The 19384-nt window shown below is 39.3% G+C and overlaps 1 protein-coding gene across 3 annotated transcripts in view; it reads left to right on the top strand.

The window, feature by feature from the left end:
• Positions 1–12386: 12386 nt before the first annotated feature.
• The window catches only part of ctbp2l (C-terminal binding protein 2, like), a 164025-nt gene continuing 157027 nt past the window's right edge, over positions 12387–19384 (top strand). The window contains exon 1 of one of the 3 annotated variants that reach the window (XM_057826303.1): positions 12387–12732. The gene's annotated coding sequence lies outside the window, so the exon portion shown is untranslated. Of the gene's footprint in view, positions 12733–13925; positions 18815–19384 lie in introns of those variants that run through there. The other 2 variants (XM_057826300.1, XM_057826301.1) reach the window with 2 other exon arrangements.

A 19384-nucleotide genomic window follows, 5' to 3' on the forward strand; every position in this document is an offset into this window, starting at 1 on the left:
TCCCTTTTTCTTCCCGGCTGTACAGCTTTGGGCGCGAGGGGAGGCGTCCCGTATTTCTATTTCTGAAAGGTGGCAACCCTAGCTGCAGCCCTAATTTGTACTATACTAAGAGAGCGGGGCAGTGAATGATCGCTCTCCCACTCAAAATGGAAGTGTATAAAACTGTATTGTATAAAAACATAACAGTACACATATAACTCGAGTTTAAACAAATAAATAAATAAACTATTTTTCTTAGTACTGCATGTTTGCATTCCCTTTCTTTTTGTGGCTGAAGGCCTCCTGTTCAGAAATATTTTTGATGCCCTTGGCTGGTGTTAACACGTTTATCGACTACTTCAGCCTTAGCATTTTACATACTTCACTTCACCATGTTCACTAAATAGTAAAACATGAGACGGTTTAACATTTTTTTATATAACTTATGCAGTATTTCTTAAGGCATGTTTGAGACACTTATTTAAGTAGGGCTGTCACAATAGATTATTTTGATAGTTGACTAATCACTCGTTATTTTTGCAATTACCGTAATTTTTGGACTACTTTTTCCCTCATTTTGAATCCTGCGGTTTATAGTGCAGTGCGGCTTATTTGTTGATTAATTTAGGTTAATAGATAACACTTTATTTGACAGCGGTGTCATAATTATGACATGGCACTATCACGGGCATTACTGAATGCTTATGACAGATGTCAGTAGGCCTCATCCGGCAAATTATGGCACCAACTCCATTTATGTCCAGCTCTGATCTTTTACATCCATTCAAAAGTAAGATAATTTGCCGGATGACATTAAGTAATATCTGCTATAAGCATTCATTAACTCATTCACTCCCAGCCATTTTCACCGTAGCCCTTCGCTCCTGGCCGTTTTACTGGATTTTTACTGATTTTGCAAGGCCCATAGAAAATTATTTTCTATTGCTATATAAACATGGAACCCACCAAAAGAAAGATTAGACTCTCTTCTTTCAGCAGGAAAACATGTAAGTTCATACCGTTTTCCATTCTTTAGAAATCAGCATTAGAAAGTAGTTTAGTTTGAGCAATTTTCCAATTTCTGATGAAAAAATTGAGAAATTAAGCTTTTTGTGAAAGCATACATTTCAAACATAACTTTGACTTTAACACAGCTATTTTTTGCGTTAGTTACATCCCAAAATCTGAATAATGTTTTCCTTTTACAAAATAACAGAAATAACACGACAAATAGAGCTTTTGGTAACAAAGTAACAATTTATTTACACTAGGGCTGTCAACATTATCGCATTAACGAGCGGTAATTATTTTTTAAATTAATCCCGTTAAAATATTTGACGCAATTAACGCATAAATGCCCCGCTCAAACAGATTAAAATGACAGCACAGTGAAAGGTGTACTTGTTGTGTTTTTCGGAGTTTTGCCGCCCTCTGCTGGCGCTTGGGTGCAATTGATTTTATAGGCTTCAGCACCCATGAGCATTGTGTAAGTAATTATTGACATCAACAATGGCGAGCTACTAGTTTATTTTTTGTTTGAAAATTTTACAAATTTTATTCAAACGAAAACATTAAGAGGGGTTTTAATATAAAATTTCTATAACTTGTACTAACATTTATCTTTTAAGTCTTTCTATCCATGGATCGCTTTAACATAATGTTAATGGTAATGCCATCTTGTTGATTTATTGTTATAATAAAGAAATACAGTACTTATGTACCGTATGTTGAATGTATATATCCATCTTGTGTCTTATCTTTCCATTCCAACAATAATTTACAGAAAAATATGGCATATTTTATAGATGGTTTGAATTGCGATTATTTGCGATTAATTACGATTAATTGATTTTTAAGCTTTAATTAACTCGATTAAAAATTTTAATCGTTTGACACCCCTAATTTACACATAACTAACTGAAAGATGACGCTATTCTGGCCGCGACAGCGGTTTAAATTTTCCCTCATCGTTGCCTGTCTCAAAAAGATGAATTTTTTTGGAGTCTCTGCGGGCTCCGCTCGCGAGCAGCACGGGCTCAACGGCATCTAGTGGTCCCAGTCGTTCTGCTCGGTCGTCCAGCGTCTGGCATCCCGGGCGTCCTACCGGTTGTTCTGCTTGGTCGTCCGCCGCCTGGCATCCATTCGGTCGTCTTCCGCTGGCGCGCCGCCTTTGCGGCTTGGCCTCTCGTTGTTGTTGAATAGGGTTGCGGGTCTTACCAAATGCGCTACTGCCCTCCAGTGGCCAGTTTTATTGCTTTAAAATGGATTTTCAGCTTTGTGCTTTGGAGCTCAATTGAATCATCAAAACCCAGAGATGTCTTTTTTGAAAAAATAAATAAATAAATAAATAAATAAAATAAAAAAATAAACGAAAATGACTTATAAATATGTCTTTGGGACACTGAAACAATTAATAGAACGTGTTTATACGTTTTTGGGAGCAAATGAGTTTCGGGCTGCAGCTATCAAATATTTTAGTAGTCGATTAATCGATGTACTACTTAGTTCGAATAATCGAGTAATCGGATAAGGAACATGAAAAATTAAAATACCTGAGCTGAGCCTCAAACGTTTTTTTTGTGTGTTTTTTTTTTTTTAAATGACGATCTTCGTACAACAAAAGAACAACTGGCTAACTTAGATAGAAAAAGTCCGCTAGCTTAAATGCTAAAAAAATTCATGTATTTTTTTTTACAATGCTGTTAACAAATGGTTCAGACACATATTCCCACAAAAAACGACTAAATATACCTATAAACTAAATTAAGAATGCATTAAAAACATTAGCTCAAACAAAAACTTAGCTTACATTGGTCTTAACAGGGAGCAGTTGGATTCAGCCATGTGAAAAGAGGCAGACCAGAGGGCAGTGTATCCAACCTCATCAATAAAACTGATTGCAAACACTTTGAAAATAAACCATTAAAACGCCACTTTAATTAAACGAATACTCGAAGCAACAAAATTTAATTAGAATATTTTTTTGTAATCGAATACTCGAGTTAATCGATTAATCGTTGCAGCACTATAAATGAGTTAATGCTCATGACGGTGTCATATCATAATTAAAAGCAATTAATGAGACAGCTGGAACAGTAACTGAAGAAATAATTAGCACGGAAAATTGAATTTTGATTGTTATTTACATCTGTAGCGTTACAAAGCATGCTAGGAAGCATGTTGGATGACAACAGTATTGACAGCAGGTGGCAGGTGTTTCCCCCAGGGGAGCAGTGATGGCCAAATAAAGCTTCTTGAAACAATGAAGCTTTGCAGCTAATTGGTTAGAAACTTCACGGTGCTTCATTTGATCTTCTGACAGTCTTATGATGCCTCTGTTAAATAAAGTGTTACCGAATGATATCTTTTGATGTAAATATCCCATAATACAGTGAGGACAGCTGCGGCTTATAATCCAGTGCAGTTTATCTCTGAACAAATGTTGTTTTCGTGTCAGATTTGGTGGATGGCGGCTTATAGTCCGAAAATTACGGTAGTCAACAAATAACTCTGGGCTTTACATTTTAGCTAGAAATGCGTATTGGAATAAAAAAAAAACAACTATGCTCTTAGAAACTATTATGTAACTACTGCATGCAAGGGTGTAGGTTTGATCTCAACATTGGTATGGACGATATAACGGCATAACTTGCAAATTTGGTGGGTGTGGCTTATTGTCAAGTGCGCCTTTTTGTCCAAAAATTACAACAGTTAGTCATGGCAACCCCACTCATGAAGTAACACTACTTGCTTCATGGCAGCAGAAAGAATGGCAACGCGTCCTTTTGTGCCCTGCCACAGGCAAGCCTCTTTTTTTTAAATCCCCCCCGTCTGTCCATTACCTCCACACCAGACTGCAAGTCCCAGCAGGACGCTGCTCCCACTCTTGCCATGCTCCGACCCACTTCGGATGTCTGTTGGCGTCCACCCGCCAGCACTACCGCTCCGGGAAAACTTCACACAACATGGCGACACTCGATCTTTGCCAAAGTGCTTTCTGTACAGAATTTTTTAAAACACAAAACGCAGTTTAAAATGTAAAAATGTGAAGTATTTATTTATTCCATAATTACAGCGGGGCAAATAAGTATTTAGTCAACTACTAATTGTGCAAGTTCACCCACTTGAAAATATTAGAGAGGCCTGTAATTGTCAACATGGGTAAACCTCAACCATGAGAGACAGAATGTGGAAAAAAAAAACAGAAAATCACATTGTTTGATTTTTAAAGAATTTATTTGCGAATCATGGTGGAAAATAAGTATTTGGTCAATACCAAAAGTTCATCTCAATACTTAGGCCAAACGTTTTCCGTAACTTCACAAGCTTTTCACACACTGTTGCTGGTATTTTGGCCCGTTCCTCCTTGCAGATCTCCTCTAGAGCAGTGATGTTTTGGGGCTGTCGTTGGGCAACGCGGACTTTCAACTCCCTCCACAGATTTTCTATGGGGTTGAGATCTGGAGACTGGCTAGGCCACTCCAGGACCTTGAAATGCTTCTTACGCAGCCAGTCCTTTGTTGCCCTGGCTGTGTGTTTGGGATCATTGTCATGCTGAAAGACCTAGCCACGTCTCATCTTCAAGGCCCTTGCTGATGGAAGGACATTTTCACTCAAAACCTCTCAATACATGGCCCCATTCATTCTTTCCTTTACGCAGATCAGTCGTCCTGGTCCGTTTGCAGAAAAACAGCTCCAAAGCATGATGTTTCCACCCATGTTTCACAGTGGGTATGGTGTTCTTCGGATGCAATTCAGTATTCTTTCTCCTCCAAACACGAGAACCTGTGTTTCTACCCCAAAAAGTTCTATTTTGGTTTCATCTGACCATAACACATTCTCCCAGTCCTCTTCTGGTTCATCCAAATGCTCTCTAGCGAACCGCAGACAGGCCTGGATGTGTACTTTCTTCAGTAGGGGGACACGTCTGTCAGTGCAGGATTTGAGTCCCTGGTGGCGCATTGTCTTACTGATAGTAGCCTTTGTTACTGTGGTCCCAGCTCTCTGCAGGTCATTCACTAGCTCCCCCCGTGTGGTTCTGGGATTTTTGCTCACCGTTCTTGTTATCATTTTGACGCCACGGGGTGAGAACTTGCATGGAGCCCCAGATCGAGGGAGATTATCAGTGGTCTTGTATGTCTTCCATTTTCTAATAATTGCTCCACAGTTGATTTCTTTACACAGAGCGTTTTACCTATTGCAGATTCAGTCTTCCCAGCCTGTTGCAGGTCTACAATTTTGTCTCTGGTATCCTTCGACAGCTCTTTGGTCTTGGTCATAGTGGAGTTTGGAGTGTGACTGACTGAGATTGTGGACAGGTGTCTTTTATACCGATAATGAGTTAAAACAGGTGCCATTAATGCAGGTAACGAGTGGAGCCTCGTTAGAAGAAGTTAGACCTCTTTGACAGCCAGAAATCTTGCTTGTTTGTAGGTGACCAAATACTTATTTTCCACTCTAATTTGGAAATAAATTCTTTAAAAAAAATCAAACAATGTGATTTTCTGGGTTTTTTTTCTTCCACGTTCTGTCTCTCATGGTTGAGGTTTACCCATGTTGACAATTACAGGCCTTTCTAATATTTCAAGTAGGAGAACTTGCACAATTGGTGGTTGACTAAATACTGATTTGCCCCACTGTTTTTGAAACATTTAAAAATAGAACGTATTTATACGTTTTTGGGAGCAAATGAGTTAATTGATGGCAGTAAATGTCAAATTTAAGTTTTTGTCTGTGCCAGCTGGGGTGGTAAGCCTATCTTTCTGGGTGGCAGTTGCCCCCCATGCCACCCTGGTGGATCCGCCCCTGGTCAGAGTACAGTTTTGATCAAACTTGTGGAATACACTTAAATTGAATCTATATTTAACACTAAATGTTGATGGTCTGTCTCCGTGTGAAAAAAGTTAGAGAACCAATGGCCTCACATATTAACTGTCACTATATTCTATCATCCCCATCCTATCAGACGCAGTCCCACCTCTGTTACACCAAGCAGCGCATTCATCAAAGACACCAATCAATATCAATGCAGTAATAAATGTATTACCGAGTCTGAGGATAATGGTGCGTTACTGTGCTGTTTGCTTTTGAATTGAACAGCGTCTGAAGTCTCATCGATTCCGCGCGTTGAAGGGGTTAACGGCGCATCCGCATCCCGCCATCCATCTCCCGCTCGCATTTCCATGTCAGTGATGATTCATGAAAAGGCGCGTAAGCGTTAACGACGTATTTCTTCTACTCCTCGTGAACGACAAAGCGTCAAAAGTAAAAGATAAGGCTATGAAAATAAACAACAATAGCTCGCCGGGGGAAACAAATTGGGTGTTGCTGCAATAATAAAGCGCATTTTCCATCAAAGCACTCCAAAGTCATAAACAGGCAGGCGTCTTGGATTTTATGTCCGTGCTGTCGTTTGAAAACGCTGCTTTGTAATTGGAAAGGGTCTTTTTCAATCAGGAATGTTTTAAGGTGGCCACTCTGCGGAAATTGACGCTATTTCGGGATGTCGTCAACGCAATGTGGACACAATTATTGTATTCCACTGTGATACATTGCAATTTCTGGTGATTTTTTAAAAAGAGGATAAAACATTTTTAATGATTTACTCATTGGCTGCCAGAGAGTTAATTTTCATTCATACAGGTACAGTGGGGCAAATACGTATTTAGTCAACCACTAATTGTGCAAGTCCTCCCACTTGAAAATATTACAGAGGCCTGTTATTGTCAACATGGGTAAACCTCAACCATCAGAGACAGAATGTGGAAAAAAAAAAACAGAAATTCACATTGTTTGATTTTTAAAGAATTTATTTGCAAATCAAGTATTTGGTCAATACCAAAAGTTCATCTCAATACTTTGTTATGTATCCTTTGTTGGCAATAACGGAGGCCAAACGTTTTCTGTAACTCTTCACAAGCTTTTCACACACCGTTGCTGGTATTTTGGCCCATTCCTCCATGCAGATCTCCTCTAGAGCAGTTATGTTTTGGGGCTGTCGTTGGGCAACACATACTTTCAACTCCCTCCACAGATTTTCTATGGGGTTGAGATCTGGAGACTGGCTAGGCCACTCCAGGGCCTTGAAATGCTTCATACGAAGCCACTCCTTTGTTGCCCTGGCTGTGTGTTTGGGATCATTGTCATGCTGAAAGACCCAGCCACGTCTCATCTTCAAGGCCCTTGCTAATGGAAGGAGATTTTCACTCAAAATCTCTTGATACATGGCCCCATTCATTCTTTCCTTTACACAGATCAGTCGTCCTGGTCCCTTTGCAGAAAAACAGCCCCAAAACATGATGTTTACACCCCCATGCTTCACAGTGGGTATGGTGTTCTTCGGATGCAATTCAGTATTCTTTCTCCTCCAAACACGAGAACCTGTGTTTCTATCTGACCCTAACACATTCTCCCAGTCCTCTTCTGGATCATCCAAATGCTCTCTAGCGAACCGCAGACGGGCCTGGACGTGTACTTTCTTTAGCAGGGGGACACGTCTGTGACTGCAGGATCTGAGTCTCTGGCGGTGCATTGTGTTACTGATACTAGCCTTTGTTACTGTGGTCCCAGCTCTCTGTAGGTCATTCACTAGGTCCCCCCCGTGTGGTTCTGGGATTTTTGCTCACCGTTCTTATCATTTTGACGCACGGGGTGAGCCCCAGATCGAGGGATATTATCAGTGGTCTTGTATGTTTGGCTCATTGGAAAGGAAGTGACTCAGGAATATCCTCAAATGAATAAGAAGTGACTCTAAAGCAACATGAAGTAAGCTGTGAATGCCCTAAAATGAACAGGAAGTGATCTGTAAATGCCCACAAAAGACTGGCTGTGAATGCTCTACTTTCAGTGCCATTGACGGATCTAGATGTCCAATACAGTCCAAATGAATTGGATGTCTAGCGCCGGCAATGTCAGCCAGTAAGCTAACATAGACTCTAAAGGAAGGTTTTGGTAGCAACATGTTAGTTTTTTTTAAAACAGTGATAACTTAAATTTTTTTTAGGGCTGTCAAAATTATCGCGTTAACGCGTGGTAATTAATTTTTTAAATTAATCACGTTAAAATATTTGACGCAATTAACACACGTCCCGCTCAGAAAGTATTCTGCCTTTTGGTAAGTTTTACAGCAAGGCTTTTTTTGCTGTCCAACAGCGAACTCTTGTGGTCGCTTTGCGACATGGTTTATTATTTTCTTGCCACTTCATTATGGCTGCACGACGTCTCGGGCTGATAATGTTGTGCTTATATGATCCTTGGACAAGATTTGTCCGTAAGTATGGTTGTTGTAAAGAATGTACATATTATGTTAGTAAGCGAAATGTTATATTTTTTGTATGAGACGCTTTTTGTTTATGTTTAGTGAACCTGTATAGCGTGCTAAGCTAACGTTGTTGCTAATGCAATGCTTGTGTACTTTTATTTTGTAGTTTTACGACGGTCTAAAGAGGACAATGGTTTGAGGCCATTTTATTAATAAATCAGATGAAAAAGGAAGAAGTCTAATTATTAAGGCGTCGTTCACTAGCTGTCTAGCTTTGGAAAAAGTAGACGCTTCGGAGTGAGGACAGCATAGACAGATTTAAATGACAGTAGAGTGAAATGCCCACTACAGTCCTTATGTACCGTATGATGAATGTATATATCCATCTTGTGTTTTATCTTTCCATTCCAACAATTTATTTTACAGAATATATATATAATTTACAGAAAAATATGGCATATTTTATAGATGGTTTGAATTGCGATTAATTATGATTAATTAATTTTTAAGCTGTAATTAACTCAATTAAAAATTTTAATCGTTTGACAGCCCTAATTTTTTTTTTTTTTTTTTTACAAAATATCCTTATCAGAGGTAGGTATAGTAGCCAAAAAGTTGACTCAAGTAAGAGCAGCGTTACTTCAAAATAATATTACTCAAGAAAAAGTAAAATTACTCATCCAGAAAATGTACTCAAGTACAAGTAAAAAAGTATCCAGCGAAAAGAATACTCAATAATGTGTAACATTGTAAATCATTATGAAGTAGTCATAAAAGTATTCCTTATTCTTTGGGTGGAATTTTTTGTGCATAGAAGTTTTCCGCAGCTCAAAAATATGTGACATTGGTGTCATTCTATCCATAACATACGGTTTGAACAACATGTAGCGTCATCACCACCGGCATCAAGAGACACATCTATCACTCTGCGAATGAATTATTGACGCCATGTTTCTTTCATAGGGTGGATTTAGTGGCTTCTGACAAGCAACCCGAGCAACTGAAATTCTAAGGGGGTTGGATCTTATCGTTTTCATCACCCAGTTGAAACTCTCAGTCAAGAGTAAAAATTAAGAAACATTGGTTGCCAGTGACGGAGATAGACGTCCTATTCATTTGAACTGGATCGTGTTTCCGTGGAAGTGAAAGTTTCTGAGGTGAGTGTTTATTCATAAATTACTGACTGTCATTGACATTCATTTTGACTGGGAGAGACTGGCAGCAAATCATCAAAGCATTTTGATCGATTTTTCAGGGTCCACACAATATACAGTCATGTGAAAAAATTAGGACACCCCATTAAATGGGGCCATGTATCGAAAGATTTTGAGTGAAAATCTCCTTCCATCAGCAAGGGCATTGAAGATGAGACGTGGCTGGGTCTTTCAGCATGACAATGATCCCAAACACACAGCTAGGGCAACAAAGGAGTGGCTTCGTAAGAAGCATTTCAAGATCCTGGAGTGGCCTAGCCAGTCTCCAGATCTCAACCCCATAGAAAATCTGTGGAGGGAGTGGAAAGTCTGTGTTGCCCAGGGACAGCCCCAAAACATCACTGCTCTAGAGGAGATCTGCATGGAGGAATGGGCCAAAATACCAGTAACAGTGTGTGAAAAGCTTGTGAAGAGTTACAGAAAACGTTGTTATAAATACCGTTATTGCCAACAAAGGATACATAAGAAAGTATTGAGATGAACTTTTGGTATTGACCAAATACTTATTTTCCACCATGATTTGCAAATAAATTCTTTAAAAATCAAACAATGTGATACTCTGTTGTTTTTTTCCCCACATTCTGTCTCTCATGGTTGAGGTTTACCCATGTTGACAATTACAGACCTCTCTAATATTTTCAAGTGGGAGAACTTGCACAATTAGCGGTTGACTAAATACTTATTTAGTCAAATCACAGCAGAAGGATGAAAAGAGCTTGTTTTTCTGTTTATTAGTTGTACTGTAGAATGATTTCCCGACCTATGTATCGATAACTGTTGTATCGCCATATCGTGAGATCATCGTTATTGTGAGCCTTGTATCCTATTATGAGGTACTCAAGAGTTTCCCACCCCTACTATACAGTGTTCGTGGTATTCCCCTCACTTAATGTTTTCAAATGTCGCGATTCGGCTTTAACATTGTGATAAGCTAAATCCTTGGAAATCTGCCTGACAAATTACAAGGGGAAAAAAAAGGACGTCTGGTGAAATCAATGACATGATGTCATCCGTGACCCCTATTCACAGTCACATTTGTCTGCGGTCGTATCGCTTCTGCACGATTGACCCTAGAGTATGTGCGAATTATGAGACGAGGACTATGGGTTACTGTATAGGATTGTTGTAACGGTAAAGCATTACGCGCAAAATGAGCGCAGCCATTGTGGACGTCTATTAAATTGGTTTTGAAGGCCTCACGTGAATGTTAATGATGCTGTGGTGGCGCATTGACAAATTTGATAAAAAAAAAAAATAAGAAGAAGAAATCACTGTATTGTTGTTTGGTCGATTTTCAGTGCCTTTAATGTAGGGATGGGAACCTTCTGGGTACCTCACGATACGATACGATACGATACGATTTGTGGGTGTTTCTGGGATGTCTGGCATGAATTACTGTCTTTAGGTCATGCCACAGCATCTCACTAGTGTTCAAGTCTGGACTTGGCCACACCAGAACTTGTATTTTGTTCTTCTGAAACCATTCTGAAGTTGATTTACAGTTCTGTGTTTTGGATCATTGTCTTGTTGCTGCATCCATCCTCTTTTAAGCTTCAACTGTCTGACAGCCGGCCTCGGGTTTTCCTGCAAAACATCCTGATAAACTTTTGAATTCGTTCTTCCATTAATAATTGCAAGTTGTCCAGGCCCTAAAGCAGCAAAACAGCCCCAAATCATGAAGCTCCCTCCACCATGCTTCATGGTGGGGATGAGGTGTTGATGTTGGTGAGCTGTTTCATTTTTCCTCCACGTGACGTTGTGTGTTATTCCCAAACAATTTGACTTTGGTTTCATCAGTCCATAAAATATTTTGCCAAAACTTCTGTGGAGTGTCCAAGTGCCTTTTTGCAAACATTATATGAGTAACAATGTTTTTTAAGACAGCAGAGGAGTGGCTTCTTCCGTGGAGTCCTCCCATGAACACCATTCTTGGCCATAGTTTTACATATTGTTGATGTGTGGACATAGATATTGGACTGTGCCAGTGATTTCTGTAAATCTTTAGCAGACACTCTGTTTCTTTTTTACCTCTTTGAGTATTCTACGCTGAACTCTTAGCGTCATCTTTGGTGGACGGCCACTCCTTGGGAGAGAAACAACAGTGCCAAACTGTCTCCATTTGTAGACAACTTCTCTGACTCTGGATTGATGAATATCCCAGACTTTAAGTGATGTTTTGGGGCTGTCGTTGGGCAACACAGACTTACCCATGTTGACAATTACAGGCCTCGCTAATATTTTCAAGTGGGAGAACTTGCACAATTAGTGGTTGACTAAATACTTATTTGCCCCACTGTACATAAGTTTTTTTTTTTTTTAATTATACTTTGGAAAAAAACATATCTTATATGTATCTCCTTCCAATGCTTAATCTGAATAAATATGTTGAAAAACAAACAAACAAACAAGCAAACAAACAAAAAAGGCGTAATCAGTAATTAAATAACTTTTTCAAGTAATCTGTGACAACACTGTCAGGTCTTAGAGATAAAACTAGTGCTTACTTGTATTGTTGGGTTAGTTTGTGTGTTATTTGATTCAAAGGTAGTTGGCTACATTGTTGGTTAGTTCATAATGTGATTGTTTTAGTAGTAACTTCATTACTTAGTTTGTCGTTAGCTACTTTGTTGGGGATTAAATGAGGTTTGTTAGTTTTATTGGTTGGTTTATTACTTTACTTAGTTGCTCCGTTTTACAAATAGTTCATGAGTTTGCACGTGCCAAAGAAGACATCCAAATGTGGAGTTGCTGTCATATTTATGTGCAATGTTGCACCAGAAAGCAGGCATATGCATTTGGTAAGTGTCAGGAAGGGATGATTGTCAGAGTGCAAAACTGCTCCAGGCTGAGAGATGCTTTGACCACAGGAGTAAAAAAGAGGAGGAGGGCGGGGGGCTTCTTGGTTTATGTCATTGGCTTGAACGAGCCAAGACCCCGCCTTGATAAAAAGAGAAGAAAAACACACACACAAGAGTTGCACATAGTGAGCAAAAAAGAGGCGGAGAGGAGAAAATAAAGCGGCGGAACACTTACTCGGCTTTTAATCAACAAGGAGGCGGCGTGCACCCGATCGCAACATTTTAGCTGGCCGGAAAACAAAACAAAAAAAAGAAGCGAGGGAAGAAGATTCCAGCTTTTCCTGAAGGATTAATAAAGTGGAATCTGAATTACGGATGGTGATGATGCTGCCCTCGCCGTTGACCACCAAGACGACGACGAAGACGACGACGACGTACGCCTAGAAAAAGTCAACTTATCCCCCTTTTGCAGTTCGTAAAGGTAAAAGAAGCGAACGGCGGTGTTTTCATTCACAGTTGGCGGCGAGGCAGGCTCGCTCCAGCGGCCATGTGTGGCCACCTTGCCGCGGAGGGGAAGCGGCGGGTCGGTCCAACTGACAGCGCGCCTCCCCCCACGTTCATGTCCGCCACCTTGTTCCATTAGCACCGTTGCGAGGGTTAGCTCGACCCCCCCCCCCACCTTCTTTTGCCGCCGAAAACGGCAAATATGTTAGCATAGCGAAGTTGGAAAGCAAATGAATGGCCCCTCAAAGCTGCTATTAGGTCGCACTCTGAGTTGTGGCGGTCGTCAAACGACGCCATCCTCTTTTTTTTAATCCCCCCCTCCCACCGCCAAGACCACCACTACCCCCCTCACCTCCTTGAGTCAGGTCCCCGCGGTGGAGCTCTTCTGCCGGCCAGGCTTCATCCACACCCCCTCCAAACTATCTTCACAAGTCTAAAACGCGGTTCTTTTTCAGCCAGTGCTCATTTCTCACATTTTTTAGCCTTATACCTGAAATACTGTAACTCAAAAGGTCTTCTGAATGACAACTAAGAGTCACAGAAATAATAAAAATAGCTGAACACTAAAATTCGGGGTCGTTTATAAATGTATGAAGCCAAAAGGACACATGTTTATTCATCAAACCATAATCAAAATGGCCCCGAATCACTTAAACACATGACAGCTCGCAGCTAAATTGTCGCATCTGTCGCGTGGAAGTGACCCTGACCCCTTGTTTTATCGAATGCCCTCGTGGTGAACCCTTCTCAGGGGTGGGCGGTGGTGCCGGGGGGTGGGGAGGGTCCTTCAGGTTTTTGACACTTGCTTTGTTATGATTTTTCACGCTATTTCATGAAATAAGCTAAGCACTGAGCACCACGGTCGGGTGTTTTGTGGCTGAGCCTAAAATAGCATTATTTCCTTCCTCAAATGAATTGTTCTTTTTTTTGGACCAACTTTCTCACTCAGTTGAATATACTTTTAAACTCTTGTAAAACTTACCAGCTCACATTTTTTTCCAAAAGAACATAATTTGGGGTGAGTGGGTGACCAAATGTCCTCTTTTGCCCGGACATGTCCACTTTTTACATCCTGTACGGGTGTCCGACGGGGTTTTATAAATTCATGAAAATGTCCGTTTTTTTTTTTTTTTGGGGACTGACGATTGGCACAGGATCAGGATACTATGGTAATATGCTGCCTGTGATGTGTTCCCTCAGAGCTTGCCCAGTTGTTAAGACTTGTGTTTAGGGCTGCAGCTATCGATTATTTTAGTAGTCGATTAATCGATGACATAGTTAATTCGAATAATCGAGTAATCGGATAAGGAACATAAACAATTAAAATACCTGAGCTGAGCCTCAAACAGTATAAAAAAATAAATAAAAAATGAATTTATTTATTTATTTATTTATTTATTTGTATTTTTTTAAAGAATGCTCTTAACTTATTCACTCTCGGCCATTTTCACCAGAGCAAGGCCCTTCGCTCCCGGCCGTTTTACTGGATTTTGACTGATTTTGCAAGGCCCACAGAAAATGTTATTCTATTGCTATATAAACACGGAACCCACCAAAAGAAAGATTAGACTCTCTTCTTTCAGCAGAAAAATGTAAGTTCATATCTTTTCCATTCTTTAGAAGTCAGCATTAGAAAATAGCTGAGTTTGAGCAAATTTCCAATTTCTGATGAAAAAACTGAGAAATTGAGCTTTTTGTGAAAGCATACATTTCAAACATAACTTTGACTTTAACACAGCTATTTTTTTTGCTTTAGTTACATCCCAAACATCTGACTGTTTTCCTTTTACAAAATAACAGAAACAACAAGACAAATAGAGCTTTTATTTACACGTAACTAACTGAAAGATGACGCTATTGTGGCCGTGACAGCCGGTTAAACTATTCCCTCATCGTTGCCTGTCTCAAAAAGATGATTTTTTTTTTTTGGAGTCTCAGTGGGCTCTGCTCGCGAGCAGCACGGACTCAACGGCATCTAATGGTCCCGGTCGTTCTGCTCAGCCGTCCAGCCCCTGGCATCCCGGGCGTCCTACCGGTTTTTCTGCTCGGTCGTCCGCCGCCTGGCATCCATTCGGTCGTCTTCCGCCGACCGTTCGTTGCCGTTGAATAGGGTTGCGAGTCTTACCAAATGCGCTACTGCCCTCTAGTGGCCAGTTTTATTGCTTTTAAATGGATTTTCAGCTTTGTGCTTTGGAGCTAAAATGAATCACAACCCAGAGATGTCTCTTTTGGAAAAAAAAAAAAACACGTAAAAGACGTATAAATACGTCTTTAGGACACTGAAACAATTAAAAATAGAACGTATTTATACGTTTTTGGGAGCAAATGAGTTAACAAATGGTCCAGACACTTATTCCCACAAAAAAAGGCCAAATATACCTATAAATTAAACTACAAATGCATTAAAAAAAAACATTAACTCAAACAAAAACTTAGCTTATGTTGGTCTTAGCAGGGAGCAGCTGGATTCAGCCATGTGAAATGAAGCAGAGTAGAGGGCAGTGTACCCAAATCAATAAAACTAAATGCAAACACTTTCAAAACAAACCATTACAACGCCACTTTAACTAAACCAATACTCGAAGCAGCATTTTTAATTAGATTTTTTTCTAATCGAATACTCAAAATAATCGATTAATTGTTGCAGCACTACTTGTGTTCAATACGTATATAATCAAATGATCATGTACCATAAGGTGTAATTAGGCCAAAAATACCGTTATTCTACTTTGGATACAAATTTGCACATGCGTGAACAGGCATGGACTGGCTTTATCATGGCGTGAAGTCGTGAACTGTCAATTCTCATTCACAAACAAACCTTCGGGAGTCGTGACAACAGGAGCTAACTGGCTATTGGTATGTACACTTTTGTACTGGTGTGATCTGTAAAATCCCGTTTGTTGTCGCATCGTTACGCTGCCGTTGATTGTCAAGTTTTTTAGCCATCTTTGATTTTTGCCTCGGCTACCGGTGCTAGCTGTCACTGAGGTAAGCAGCACTAGGCATTATGGGATATGTAGTGTTGAACTGAGGCGTTTGGAAACATGCTGGTTGAATTGTTTGTCAGTTTATTTCGGTTATTGTTTGCGTGCAATCTAGAACGCTGAATGAGAAAAATAATTGAGTGGGAATAACAATTTGTCAACGACAATTGTAGTGATAGTCTTGAGGCTACGGTTTAATTTACGTTATTTCGCTTGAAAAAGAAATGAGTTTTTTGCTAAAACTGGATTTTCTACAAAAGAGGATTATTAAGAACATTGTTTCAGATTATTTTTTTGTACAGTAAGAATTGAAAAGGCCGCTATTATTTTGTTCAAGGATTCGCCAATACAGAAGAGGCATTTAAAAAAAAAATCATTATTTAATTCCAGTGGGGTTTTTTTTGCGCTATTTTAGTAATAACAAAGCCTCTTAGGTAACCTCTGTGAATTTGAATTTGTGTATTTGAGTATATAGCTATTATTATTATTATTATTATTATTATTATTATTTTTTTTTTTTTAAATAAAACAATGTTTCTTTTCTGACAGAGGAGGCACACATTAAATATATTAAAGTGATAGGCATCTTTGAGTGAACTTCAAGTCAAATTTAAGTATCTCAAGACCGGGCTGAGTGTCCTCTTTTTTGGAAATCAAAATATGTTCACCCTTACATAACTATAATCATCTGCTGAAAAACGCATCTATTAGTGTATGTGAAATTGTTCAACGGGAACGGGATTCTTGGTGGATGTTGTAACGTTAGATGCAGCGGCGGAACTTCTGAAGCTTGTGTCTCAAAATTTTGATGTGCAAAGCAAAAGTCAATCACTCGTGACGCAAAAACATAAGCTTGAGTAGTCGTAAGACAAGGTTTTTATTATACATATTTGAAGGATGAGACTGTATAACGTTGTCAAAACCTTATTCATTTACTTCTCATTGATAGAAATTGCATCTACTTGAACTGGGGTCCAGATCGCATGATTGCTTTCAGCCCTCCCAGTCAATATGAATTAGACGTCTATCGCTATCAATAGCAGCCAATGATTTGACATGGCTAATTTGAAAATCATAATTAGAATTCTTACAAGTCACTAAGTGGCAAATGACAGACCGTAATCGCACTTGTGGCCGCTTTTGGAGGGAAACGATCTTAAAAAAAAGTTTTAAACACTCGTCTTAAAACCTTTCAAAATATAGAATATAGTAGAAACTAAAGGTACTGTTAAAACATGCACTAACTAGTAGGTCACATTCATTTAAATGGTGTGACAGTGGTTGTTCTGTGTGTAACAGATCAAGATATTGATCAATCACATGCGGTATACAGAACCATATGGAAATGACTATCTTCAGGCATAAAACAACAATTCTTGTTTTTCTCAAAACTATTAATCGGGCATTATCAGGTTTAAACTAGGGCTGTCAAACGATTAAAAATTTTAATCGAGTTAATCACAGCTTAGAAATTAATTAATCGTAATTAATCGCAATTCAAACCATCTCTAAAATATGCCATATTTTTCTGTAAATTATTGTTGGAATGGAAAGATAAGACACAAGACGGATATGTACATGCAACATACTGTACATAAGTACTGTATTTGTTTATTATAACAATAAATCCACAAGATGGCATTAACATTGTTAACATTCTGTTAAAGGGATCCACGGATAGAAAGACTTGTATTTCTTAAAAATTAAATGTTATAGTTACAAATTATAGCAATTTTATATTAAAACCCCTCTTCATGTTTTCGTTTTAATAAAATTTGTAAAATTTTTGATCAAAAGTAGAGTTAATATAATAATAATAAGAATAAAACTAACAATAATAAGAACAGAGTGACCAAAGTCTGAGTAAGTTTTATGTGTATTTTGCATAGCTATTTTGATTGGGAATGCCAGTTCACTTTGCATTGTTGTTTAACTGTGTGAGAATAGGGCCTCATTACTCCAGACTGAAGTGCTTTTCTTTTTGTGAACATTATTTTTTTTGAGATAGGAATATTATTTTTGTTGTGCTTTCACTAAATTATACTTATGTTTGTTGTGAAGGAGTTGCCGAAGCTTATTCCAATAAACGGCGTGGTCCAATGAACGCCTGTGTCCACTCGCATTTATAACATATACTGTATATCTCTGTACATATCTTAGCCAAAATACAACAAGAGACACATAATTGCCACTTAAAGAAAACTAATAGAAATATGTGTGGAGCACAAATAGCACAATGCAACAGCATAAACGTCTCACAACTACTAATTCTCACACTATTAGAAGGAATAACATTAGTATGGAACGGCGCTGTCCCCAAGCGGCCGGTGGCATTCTCTTCACTCTTAATGTGCATTAACGGCGTCATTGTAATCTGTTTGAGGCAATGCGTGACCGGGTCATTCACTGCATGCGTTAATTGCGTCAAATATTTTAACGTGATTAATTAAAAGAATTAAATACCGCCCGTTAACGCGATAAATTTGACAGCCCTAGTTTAATCCATTTGTAGATTTAAAGATATCTTGTGGCAGTATGTTCTATTTGCAGTGGACTAAATTTAGATAATAGATCCCCACAAATTTGAAAGTTTCAGGAACTTTAAATTCTTCATACTTTTAGTTCCTGTAACTAAATGACCTTCTTTTCAGCCCCTTTTGTGACACCGTAACGAAGGTTTAGCTCTAGTTCCCCACTATCCAATCACACAAGAGTCTTCCATCAACCTGGTTATCTCCAGGAAAGTAGTTCAAATGGTGGACAGTTCCATGAACTCCATTAAAGCGGGCTGTTAATCCTACAAAGTTATTTGACAGAAGTTAAACAAGCGGCCCGCTTCCTGTTTTTTCTTCTTCTCTCTTAATGTTAAAAATGTCTGCTGTCGAGTTTCTCGAACAGACTCCCCCTCGTGAGGAATGCGCCCTCTGCCATCCTCCACCGTGTGTTGCCCAGCAGCGACCTATCACTCAAGGCAATTGAACGACTCTCTAAGAGGGACCCCTGTTGGCGCCCTGCAATATTTATTACCATCCGCCAAACCCGTGGACGAACCCCCACTCTCCCTCTCCACGGGTGAGTAACGGCGGCTTCTCTAAGTTCCGTGTTAAAAAGTTCCCTCGCTGGTGACCATTAGCTGGGATTTACAGCAGCAGCCTTTCCCTTGAAAGTGCCTGCAAATGAGCGTGTGTCAGTGCGGTCGCGCACCCGCCGGGTTGAGGCGTCAAATATGTTCTGGAGTAGATGTATTTTTGGGGAGAGCGCCATTTAATCAGCCCTGTGTTCAAACTTTCTGATATTTATTAGCTTGCGCAGTCTGCAGCGAGCAACTTGTCAATGTTGATGTCGAATGAGGCTAATTAAAAGACGTTAGGGTAGTTCGGCTTTGATGAAGGGTTTGTTTTCATTCAGGATACTTGAAGGAATAACTTCAAACTTGAAAATTTTGAAATTATCAGGATGCCATTGACTGGAATAGACACCCAGTTTAAACGGATTGAACGTCTATCACCGCTGATGGGAGTGAATGTCCTGCTGGTCTACAATTAAGGGTACTATACAGGATTTTTAGAATTACCGTATTGGCCCGAATATAAGACGGTGTTTTTTGCATTGAAATAAAATTGAAAAAGAGGGGGTCGTTTT

Source organism: Corythoichthys intestinalis, chromosome 21, assembly GCF_030265065.1.
Source record: "Corythoichthys intestinalis isolate RoL2023-P3 chromosome 21, ASM3026506v1, whole genome shotgun sequence".
Classification (NCBI taxonomy): Eukaryota; Metazoa; Chordata; class Actinopteri; order Syngnathiformes; family Syngnathidae; genus Corythoichthys; species Corythoichthys intestinalis.